This window comes from Mastomys coucha, chromosome X (assembly GCF_008632895.1).
Source record: "Mastomys coucha isolate ucsf_1 chromosome X, UCSF_Mcou_1, whole genome shotgun sequence".
NCBI classification, from domain to species: Eukaryota; Metazoa; Chordata; class Mammalia; order Rodentia; family Muridae; genus Mastomys; species Mastomys coucha.
In genome coordinates this window covers 78,563,206-78,572,738 of record NC_045030.1, presented here as the reverse complement: position 1 = coordinate 78,572,738, position 9,533 = coordinate 78,563,206, and the positions used below count along the sequence as shown (strand labels likewise).

The 9,533-nt window shown below is 37.5% G+C and overlaps 1 protein-coding gene across 1 annotated transcript in view; it reads left to right on the top strand.

Annotated features, from left to right (window-relative positions):
- The first annotated feature begins 6,298 nt into the window (after positions 1–6,298).
- Positions 6,299–9,533, top strand: part of LOC116093297 (claudin-34-like) — a 12,135-nt gene continuing 8,900 nt past the window's right edge. The window contains exon 1 of the mRNA XM_031374655.1: positions 6,299–6,429. The gene's annotated coding sequence lies outside the window, so the exon portion shown is untranslated. The remainder of the gene's footprint in view (positions 6,430–9,533) is intronic.

Here is a 9,533-nt window from a genome sequence, read left to right as displayed (position 1 = left end):
TGACCTGACCATGGGCACATGGAAAGAGGGGAAAGAGAGGAGGAGAAAGGAAGCAAGAGGAGGGAGTAAAGACAAGAAAGAGAGCAAGATCTTGAGGTGGGGCAAGCAGCCCCTTTTATAGTAGGCTGGGCTAATTTTCTGTTCTCAGGTAACTGTGGGGCAGGGCATACCTGGCTATAATCAGATGGCTGTGGGGGTGGAGTCCAACCAGAATACTAGTAGTTGGGGCATTGCCCTAAATGACGGATCTATAAGATAATGGAGGCCTTGTGGTGTCATGCGCCTAATGTCTGGGGGTGTAGCTTACTGTTCTGTCCCCTGAACAAATTTCTACTGGGTCTCCAGAGTAAGCCTTACTCAACCAGAACACAGACTGCCTTTCACTATCCAACATACACCAACCAATAACCAACATCAAATTAAATGGAGAGAAATATAATCCAATTCTAATAAAATCAGGAACAAGACAACGTTACCCTCTCTCTCCCTATCTATTCAATATAATACTTGAAGTTACAGCTAGAGCAATAAGACAACAAAAGGAGATCAAGTTGATACAATTTGGAAAGGAATAAGTCAAGTCATCACTATTTGCAGATGATATGATAGTATATATAAGAGAATCCCAAAATTTTACCAGAAAATTCCTACAGCTGATAATCACCTTCAGCAAAGACTCTGGATATAAAATCAACTCAAAGAAATCTGTAGCTCTCATTTATACAAATGATAAATTGGCTGAGAAAAAAATTAGGGGAACAACACACTTCATAATAGTCACAAATATTATTAAATATATTGGTATAACTCTAACCAAGCAAATAAAATACCTGTATGACAAGAACTTCGAGTCCCTGAAGAAATTGAAGAAGATATCAGATGATGAAAAGATCTCTGATATACATGGAATTGGTAGGATTAATATAGTAAAAATGGCCAAAAGCAATCTACAGGTACAACACAGTTCCCATCAAATGTTCAACCCATTTTTTTTACAGAGCTTGAAAGACCAAATCTCAACTTCATATAAGAAAAGAAAAAAAAGACAGCTAAAATAGTCATGAACCATAAAAGTAATTCTGATGGAATCATTAGTCCTTATCTCAAACTTTACTACAGAGCAATAGTCATAAAACTGCATGGTGTTGGTAAAGAAATAGACAGGTTGATCAATGGAATCGAACCTAAGTCCGAGTAATAAATCCTCATACCTACTGACACTTGATTTTTGACAAAGAAGTCAAAATCATACAATGGACAAAAAGAAAACATCTTTAACAAATGATGCTGATATAACTGGATATCTTCATGTAGAAGATTATAAATAAAACAATATTTATCACCCTGTGCAAATCAAGTCTAAGTGGATCAAAGACCTCAGGTTAAAATTGGATATACTCAATCTCATAGAAGAGAAAGTGGGAGATATCCATGAATGCATTGGTATTTGGCACAACTTCCTGAACAGAACACTAATGGCTCAGACTCTAAGATCAACATTGGTAAATGAGACCTCAGGAGACTGCAAATTTTTTGTAAAGCAAAGGACTCTGACAGTAGGACAAAAAGGCAGCCTATAGATTGGGAAAAGATCTTTACTAACCCTACATTTGACAGAAGCCTAATATCCAAAATTTATAAAGAAATTAATAAGTTAATCACTAACAAACAAAATAACCCAATTTAAAAATGAAGTCCAGAAGTAAACAGAGAGTTCACAATAGGGGAAACTCCAGCAGCTGAAAAGCACTTAAAGAAATGTTCAGTGTCCTTAGTTTTTAGAGCAATGCAAATCATAACTACCCTGAGATTCCATCTTACATACATCAGAATGGGCTAAGATGAAATACTCAAGTGACAGCCCATGCTGGCAAGAATGTGGAGAATAGGAAACACTCCTTCATGGCTATAGCAAATGCAAACTTTTACAACTACTTTAGAAATCAATGTGACCTTGTCTCAGAAAACTGGAAATAGTTTTACTTGAAGACCAGCTATAATACTCCTGGGCATATACCCAAAAGATGCTCCATGATACCACAAGGACATGTGCTCTACTATGTTCATAGCATATGAATAAAAAAATAGAAATGTACAACAACCCTGGTGTCCCTCAATGGAAGAATGGGTAGGGAAGATGTGGTTCATTTATACAATGGAATACTATTCAGCTTAAAAACAAGGACATCATGACTTTTGCAAGCAAATGGATGGATCTTGAGAATATCATCCTGAGCAAGGTCACCAAGACCCAAAATGACATGTATGGAATGTACTCACTTATAAGTGGATATTAGCATTAAGAACAGGTTATCCATGAAACAGTACATAGACACAACAAAGCTAAACAATAAGGAAAGCCCAAGTGAAGATTCTATTTTTTATATATTTTCTTTATTTATATTTCAAATGTTGTCCAAGTGAAGATTCTTGAATCTCTGTTAGAAGGGGGAATAAAATAATCATAGAAGGCAGATGGAGGGAGAGAACTGGGTGAAAAAGGTAATGGGAAGAGGAAGGGGGGTGTCAGGATCTGTTGTGGAGAGTGACAGGAGAGGAGGCCCAGAGGGCCATGAGAATGAATGGAAATCTGAAGCTGGCAGAGGTGGGGGAAATGGGGGGGTCATCTCTAGGGCAACACAGAGACCTCCAAGGGAGAGGCTTTCAGTAGTGTGACCTTAACGGTGTGTGGGTGTGTCCTTAACTGAGATGCATATCACTGGAGATATGGTTCCTGAAGAGACCACCTCCCATAGCCAGGTAGGACCCACAGTGGAAGGATAAGGACAGCAACTACCTTGAGATTCCATCAAATATAACCTTTGACCAAAAATTAGTCCTGTCTAAAAGAAATACAGGGACAAAGATGGAACAGAGACTGAGGGAATGGCCAAACAATAACCAGCCCAACTTGAGACCCATCCCATGGGCAAACATCAGTCTGTGAAACTATTAATGGTACACTGTTATATTTGCAGACAGAATCCTAGCATACCTGTCCTCTGACAAGCTCCACCCAGCAGCTGACTAAAACGATGTAGAGATCCATCTCCAAACAATGGGTAGAGTTTTAAGATTGTTATAGAAAAATTGGGGAAACAATTGAGGCCCCTGAAGCAGATAGGATTTCCACAGAAAGACCAAGACAGTAAACAGACCTGGACCCATGAAGGCTATCGGAGACCGAGCAATTAACCAAAGGGCATACAGCTTGAATTGAGACCCTTGGCACATATTTAGCAGATTTGTCACTCTGTTCTCATGTGGCTCCTCCAGCAACAGGAGTTGTGACTGTCCAAAATCATTCCAAGCAGTTACAGAGGATTTTGTTTTTAATTTACACTTAGATAGTCCCTGTTTATTTTCTGCAAAGATGAAGATCCAAAGATCAAGATATGGTGATTCCTATAATGATAGATGTATAACATATGGATAATGGAATTTTGTTTGTTTACACTTAGGCTGTTTGTATTTTTTCAGGATTTTAGTTAAGAAAAACAATCTGTGATGCTCTAAAAGGCTTTTAGTGGATCAAATGTAATTATGATTTTTCTGCTCATTCCTTGCTTGTCTGTTTCACATCTGATTAGAAAGAAGTAAGAATTCCAGAGAGTTTACATATATCTGTATATACTGTGTATACTGTAGTTGCCCTTTGGCATCCGTAGGAGTGGGCAAAGCTATGGAACTCTGTATATACACTGAGCTTGCCTGAGATAATCTATTGTGTGTTTACCCTACAATCCACCATGGAAAATATGTAGAATTCATGCTTAGGTCTCATCAATAAATCTTTCTGCTTGCTTTTTACAAAACAGTGTCTCTTCAAATGAATGGAGATGGTTTTTATTTCCTCTACTACAGCTTTATAAAATGAATCAAAATGTGAGTTCTGAATATGTAGCTCATGGGAAGAGGATATGAGCAAGATGTCGTGGGTTCAAACACCAGCAACACCTTCTTGGCGAAAAAACAGTATGTGAAACAGTTCAATGAAGCCCAGTCCTCCTATGCAAGATCTTGAGGTGCAGAGAAGTAATCAAAGCAGAAGCTTCAAGCATAGCTTGGGGTACATTGCTACACATTGTCTCAAAAAGAGAAAGAAGAGAAATAAGAAGAGAAAGAGAAAGAGAACGGGCCCCAATCATCTGATATCAGATTCTTAGATAACTTAGATAATCATGAGGACAGAGTTTGTATTGGCTAGCTGTCATTCAAAATAATATGCATCACAGTTATAAAATCTCAACAGCAAACAATGAAAAATATTACTTGGTCATAATTTTGTATTTCAAATAAATAGTCCAGGCTCTGTTCTGTGCCATATTCCTCTCATCTTCTTTCTGAATATAGCCATATGATCTGGGCATGTGATCAGCTGATATACAAGAATCAAATTATAAACATACTTGCCATACTTTGGACATGTACATAGTGACCCTCCTTCACCTGATGGAAGCCCAATAGTCCAGGGGAAAAAAGCATTCAATCCCCTGAGGAGCTATCCTGTTACAAAGTCCCTTTCACGTCATAGTTGCACGACCTGAGAAAATGATTTAGAACTTCTAATCTGGTATGTTCTTCATTATAATTGAAGGTGAGCCATTGTGAGATCAATGACTCATGTGCTAGAAACCCAGGACCTGTGCAGACAATGCATGTAAGCATTGAGTACAGTTTTCCTTCTTGGAGAGAATATGATCTAGGATACCCAGTGACTATATGAAACTGTACATAATGTTTTACATAATGGAAGGTAATTAATGTATCTGGGTTTTTTCTGTTGTGACAAATATCTAGTAGTTGGGATAGAAATGTAAATAACCATATAACAGAGCATTAAAAAAACCTACATGCAGGGGCTGGAGAGATGGCTCAGTGGTTAAGAGCACTGACTACTCTCCTGAAGGTCATGAGTTCAAATCCCAGCAACCACATGGTGGCTCACAACCATCTGTAATGAGATGCCCTCTTCTGGACTGTCTGAAGACAGCTATAGTATACTTACATATATTAATAAATAAATCTTTAGAAAAAAAGACCTACATGCAGATAGTCACTATTTTATTTTCCTATGGTTTCTGTTGTAGTTTAAATGAGAAGGGTCCCACATAAGCTCACATATTTTAATGCTTGATCCATAAAATGTGGTTGTCTTTGGGGGAAGTTGTGGAACCTTTAGGAGCCTTGGTGAGGCAAATTACTCAGCCATCCATGCCCTGTTATAGAGGGCATAGAGAGTTCATAGCCTTGTCCAGTTCTAGTTTGGTTTCTCTGGGAAACAGATGTGAGGTCTCATTTTTCTCACCTGGTTGCCTGCCATCATGTTTTTCCTACCAAACTGGAATGTACATTTGCAAACATAAGCCCAAATCATCTCTATTTTCTATAAGATTGTCATAGTATTTTATCACAGCAATAGAAAAGTAACTAATACAAGTATTTAGCAAAATTATGATGGAACATGCCTGAAATACCAGTGCCCTGGAGTCAGAGATAGGATGACTTCAAGTTCAAGGTGATCATGAGCTAGTAGAAACTGTCTTAAAAGCAAAACAAAAATAAGAAAAATATCATATGGCTAGTAATTTCATCATTCCTTATTTTCCTTAACTTCTGTTCAGCCTCCATTTATCCCTTTCCTTTTGTATTTTTTAGAACTTGAATTGAGCTAATTATATAATTTTAAGATGGGCTATTCATTAAGCAACAATGAGGCACATTCTTCAATGTTTCAACATAATGTATAGCTGTATAATACTCGGTTACCATGATCTACAGTGATATACTGCAGGAGTTTTCTACATGTGATATGGGATATTTTTCCTTTAATCCCAGCTATTATCTATTAGCTGTTGTATACCCCTGGATGTTTGTGAATGTCTCTGATGAATTAACCAAGATATATCCCAGTGTGTTGATTCCACTTCTGCCAGAACCTGGATCTATACATGACAATGACGCTTCTAAAATATCACTACCTCCAATTACAGGGTTAGAAACTACAGCTCAAAGAGAACAAAACAAGGTAGGGACAGCAGACAGAGATGAATCAGTCAGATAGGACTTGACTATGAGTGAGCAGGCAAATACTGATAAACACATTGCACCGTGCAAATGTTGTATAAGAAATCATATGACAATGAAAATTGAAAACCTTGTGTTATTAGCCCTCAAAGTGTCCATTGCACTCCTACATTAATGGTTAAAGCTTGGGAAATGATCTCAGTGAGAGTTGGAATTTGATGACACAATAAAGGTCTCAGAACCCTGAATTAGGTAGGCTAGTTACCACACAGCTGACTACGAGTCACCAACCAGCCTTGAAAGACAATAGGGAAGCTGTATTCTCCTTAGCAGTACTGGTCCAGCTATCTTCACATTCTGCCACATAAGCAGCCACCAATTCACTTGGAGACAGTTCCATAGGCAAGTAGAGGCTCCATTCATTTTCATTGTTCTACCTTTTAGTTCTTGTGTCAATACCATGATGATTTTTATTAGTGTAGCTCTGTAATATAACACATGATGTGGAATAGCAATCTCTCCAGCATTGCTCTATTTAAACAAGTTTCTTTGGGCTATCCATTGTCTTATGTGGCTCCTTATGAATTTTAGGATAGTTCATTTTCTATTTCTAACAACTGTGAGATTACATTGGGATTGTGTTACTTGGGATTGTATTGAATCTGTAAATATCTTTTGTAAAATGTCCATTATAACAATATTGTGTTAACCCATGGGCATAAAATGTCTTTTCATTATCTAGTATCTTTCTTTTTCCCTGTCTTCAGAAGTTTAAAATTCTCATTGTAGAGGTTCTTCCCTTTCTTGGTTAGGCTTATTCCAAGATATTTTCTTTTCCTTGAGGCTATTGTAAGTGTGTCCACAATCTCTTTTTCTTTTTTTAAAAAGAAAGTCTATTTATTTGTGCAAGCTGATTCTGTACTTTGCCACATAGCTCTCTTTATTTGTCATTTCCATGGGTTTTCTAGTAGAATTTTTGAGACCCGCTAATGTATATTATCATGTAATCCTCACATGGGGATAGTTAGACTTCTTTTTTAATCCCTTTTATTACCTCCTCTTGACTTGTTGCTTTAGTTATTATCTTGAGTACAATATTAAAGAGGAGTATATAAAATGAACACCAAGGTATAGATTCTGACTGGTCAGATAGTTTCAATCTTTTCTTCCTTTAGGATGATGTTGAAACTGTTTCTCCCACACAGCTTTTATCATGCTTAGAAATGTTCATTCTAGTCTTACATCCTCTAAGACTTTTATCATGTAGATATGTTAGATTGCATCAAAGATTTTTCTGTGTCTATTGAGATAGCAATGTAATTTTGTCTTTCAGTCCATTTGTATGGTTTACTATATTTCCTTACTTGCATATGTTGAGCCAAACCTACAATTCAGAGATAAAGACAATTTTAACATGGTGGGTAACCTTTTTGTTGTATGTCTTTTTTCTGCTTCCAAATATTTTTTGAGCAATTTACAATCTTTGTTTATCAGCAATAATGGCCTGCTGTTTCTTTCTCTACTGTGTCTTTACCCATTTTGAATAGTTGAGTGATATAGTTTTCATAGAAAGAGCTTAAAAGTGCTACTCCTGTTACTGTTTGTTGAATAAATTAAGAAGTATTGGCCCTGTACCTACTTTGAAAGATTAATAGAGTTCTGCTGTGAATCCATCTGGCTCAGGTTTAATCCTCGTTTTTATTAACATTTCAATCTCTTTACTTATTATGGGTCTGTTTAAGTTCATGATAATGTTTTAGCTTAACTCTAGGGGTTTGGCTGAATTTAGAAATTCAGCAATTTTGTTTAGGTTTTCAATCTTTAAGGAGTACATATTTTTTTTACATATCCACTTGTAATATTCTGATTTTTTATATTCATTACTATATTCCCATGTTTGTTTGGATTCTAATTTTGTATCCTTCTCATTCTTCATTTGCACCTGAGTCTACCAATCTTGTTTACCGTCTCAAAAGACCAGATGTTAGATTCATTGAATCTTTGCATTTTTAATTTGTTTATATTATATTGGTTTCTGTACTGATTTGTTGTTGTTGTTGTTGTTATTATTATTATTATTATTATTTCTTGCTGTCAACTTGTCAACTGGGTTTGGATTTGTTTTGTTCTTGATTTTCTAACTGGTTTACATTAACCATTACATCATTTATTTCTTTTCTTCTTGGTTTACTTAGGACAGGCATCTAGAGATGTTATTTTCCTTCCTAGGGCTGGTTTCAATGTGTCCCAGTGGGTTTATTTTACTGTGGTTTCAACTTAATTTAGCACACAGGAGAATTTTATTTTTTCTTTGATTTCTTCATTGCTCCATTCATCATTCAGTGATGAGTTTATTAATCTCCATGAGTTTATTTATTTACAAGAGACTTGTTTACAGTCAATTTTAAGTTTTATTGCATTGTGATCAGATAAAATATACAGAGTAGCCTTCCTGTCTGTGCTGATTTACCTTGGGCACGAACTCTGCAGCCAGCCCCACAGCCCCCAGAGGAGGCTATACTACCAGGTGCACTAGAACAGCCAGGATCTTAGGATCAGGTGTGAGTAGAACACATCTGTTCCAACACCATTGGGAGTAACTGGGATCCAACAGGATCCAGGGACACAAGAACTCCACCAAAACAGTGGCTAGGGTTCCTTCTGGTTTGCCCTGGTTTACTTTGGGGAAAAACTCAGCAGCCAGTCTCACATCTCCCAGAGGAGGATCCTCTCCCAGGCACTCTAGCACACACAGGATCACTGGAGCTCAGGAGCTTGGTCACAAGAGGATCACAGGGTGTCAGAGGTAGCTTGACTCCCAGGAACTCTGACACACCTAGAATCTCAGAATCACAGGATCCTGGGATCACAGGATCACAGAGACAGCTGGGCTCTGAGGAGTTCTGACTCAACCATGATTACAGGAAGGACAGGTTCCAATCAGATATAGTGAGGGCAAGGGGCACTAGAGATAATCAGATAGCAAGATGCAAGCATAAGAACAGAAGCAACAGAAACCAAGGCTACTTGGCATCATGAGAACCCAATTCTCCCACCATATCAAATCCTGGATACACCATCATACTTCAAAAGCAAGACACTGATCTAATGTCACTTCTCATGGCAATGATAGAGGACTTTAAGAAGGAAATAAATAATTCCCTTAGAGAAATACAGGAGAACACAGGTAAACAGGTAGAAGCCCTTAAGGAGGAAACATGAAAATCCCTTAAAGAATTACAGGAAAATACAACCAAACAGGCAAAGGAAATGAACAAAATCATCCAAGATCTAAGAGTGGAAATAGAAATAATAAAGAAATCATAATTGAGACAACCCTGGAATTAGAAAACCTAGGAAAGAGATCAGGAGTAATAGATGCAAACATCACCAACAGAATGCAAGAAGGTTCTGTGCCCCAGTACAGGGGAATGCCAGGGCCAGTAAGCGGGAGAGGGTGGGGTGGTGAGCAGGGGAAGGGGGAGGGAACTTGTTGTTGTTTTTTG